This window comes from Neophocaena asiaeorientalis, unplaced genomic scaffold (assembly GCF_003031525.2).
Source record: "Neophocaena asiaeorientalis asiaeorientalis breed wild unplaced genomic scaffold, Neophocaena_asiaeorientalis_V1.1 scaffold256, whole genome shotgun sequence".
Classification (NCBI taxonomy): Eukaryota; Metazoa; Chordata; class Mammalia; order Artiodactyla; family Phocoenidae; genus Neophocaena; species Neophocaena asiaeorientalis.
In genome coordinates, this window is record NW_020185324.1 from 1,977,190 (window position 1) to 1,979,796 (window position 2,607).

Sequence of the window (2,607 nt, forward strand, 5' to 3'; positions counted from 1 at the left end):
TTATTAGAATATTATTCAATTTTCAAAAAATCAACTATATAGAACTATATCTAGCAAAAATTTGTGAGCTCTCTTCTCAGAAAATGAAAAATATTGAGAGAAATTAAAGAAAGCCTAAATAAATAGCTATATCATATTTCTGGATTGGAAGACTCAACAGTTTAAAGATGTAATTCCTATCAGTATGCCAGGTTTCTGTGTGTATGTGTGTGTGTGTGTGTGTAGAAATTGACAAACTAATTGGAAAAAGTATATGGAAATGCAAAGGTCTAAGAATAGCCAAGACTTTCTTTAAGAATAAGGTTAGGAGATATCAAGGTTTGTTACAGTACATAGCTACAGAATTAAAGCAGTATGATATTGGTGTCATGATAGACATATATCACTGGAACAGAATAGAACACCCAAAAAATACTCATGTGGTCATTTGATTTAGGGCAAAGGTGGCACTGAAGAGCAGTAGGGATAAGATAATCTTTTCATTAGCGCTTTTTTATTCTTTGATGCTTCTCTGGTTCCATATACAAAAGTTTTAGGTGCATCAAAGTCCTAAGTACAAAAAGTAAAGCAAAATGTCCACTAGAAGTTAACATCAGGAGAAGGTATTCTTGACTTTGGAGAATTATGTGACTTACCTGATAGATAAACTGAAAAGAATAACAGGTTCAGATTCTCCATTCTCTTTTTTCCCTTTTCCTGCCTTCTATTGGATAGTTGGAACTTATGTTTTTGTATTTGCTTGTTGAAAAGATATTCTATATTTTTTACTTCAGGTAGTTGCCTTCATCATAAGACTCATGTTTATTTATCTCCACTGATTCTTTAAACATGTCAATATTTATATACTGCCCTTAACAAGAGAACACTCACATTCTTTCTTACACTTCTTGTCTCCCCCACCAGCTCCATCATATTGATATTTTCTAGAATTTTATTTCTAGTTCATTAGAGTTATACATTCTCTTCTTCTTTGTCCTTTAAAATTGCTTGGATAGTAATATATCTTACCAAGAAATTTGATACATTATTTCCCATATTTCTTGTACTTCTGAATGTGTTTCAGAAGTACACAATCTTACTATTATGTTTGTGTGTAGCAAAAAAAAAACTAGTGAAGACTGTGTGCCCAAGAATATTATGTCTTCATATTTGAATGACAATTTGGTTGCTTGGAAAAAATCTAGTTTTGAATGTATCTTTCTTCAATACTTTAACTGCTCCGTTAATTTCTTGTACCTTGTATTAGGGTTAATAGGTGTAATTACGATATGATTCTTATTCTTTTATAGGTGATCTTCTTCAATCCAGATGCTTTTAGAATTTTTGCTTTGTCTTTGCTAATCTTAAATTACACTTCTAGATAGAGGTGTACTTTACCTTATATCTTCTGTTTGAATTCTGTGGGTCTTTTAAATTTCAGATCTTTGATCTAGCTTTATTTCTAGGAAATTTATCCTCATTATTTCTTCAAACATTTTCTCCTCTTTATTTTTTGTGTTTCTTTCTAAGTCCCATTATCCAGATATAGACAGTTTTCCCTTCTTCCACAGATCTAAACTGCTCTTACATATTTTCTATCTCTTTATTCTTCTGCCTCCTGGGAGAGTTGCTCAATTTGTACATTACGAATTTGTTCTGCAGCAGTACCTGTGAGCTCATATTTCCCTTGAGGTATAAGATACCCTGTCTGATGATGTGTCAGATAATATGTGTTGGGAGAGTTAAGGCAAAAGAAGAGGATGAATCCCAGGGCACTGAGACTCAGCCCAGTAGAACCATTGCCTAACACCCTTTTTTAAAAGACATCTTTTGTGTGTTATTTATTATTATTTTTAAAAAATTTATTTATTGAAATATAGTTTGTACAATATTATGTTAGTTTCAGATGTACTACATAATGATTTGACATTTGCATACATTGTGAAATAACCACCACGATAAGTAAACATCTGTCCCCATACAAAATTATTGCAGTATTATTGACCATATTCCTTTGCTGTATATTACATTCCTGTGGTTTATTTATTTTATAACTGGAGGTTTTTACCTCTTAATCCCCTTTACCTATTTCTCATCCTTTCCAACCGTCTCCCCTGTGGCAACCACCTGTTTGTTCTCTGTATCTGTGAGTTTGTTTTGTTTATCCTGTTTTTTAGGTTGCACATAAAATTGAGATCATATGGCATTTGTCTTTTTCTTTTACAGTTGGTTTATTTAAATCAATAACCTTACAAGCTCCGCTCACTGTATTTTATTGTTTAGACCTAAAAGGTTTTTTTAATTAAAAAAACTTTATTTTTTAATTGAAGTATAGTTGATATACAATATTATATTAATTTCAGGGGTACAACATAGTGATTTTTATAGATTATACTCCATTTAAAATTATGATAAAATATTAGCCGTATTCCCTGTGCTGTACAATATATCCTTGTAGCTTATGTATTTTATACATAGAGTTTATACTTCTTATATAACCTTATATACTTCTTATATACCCTTATATACTTCTTATATACCCTACCCCTATCTTGCCCTTCCTCTCTTCCATTTCCACACTGGTAACCACTAGTTTGTTCTCTGTAAGTTCGTTTCTGTTTTGTTACA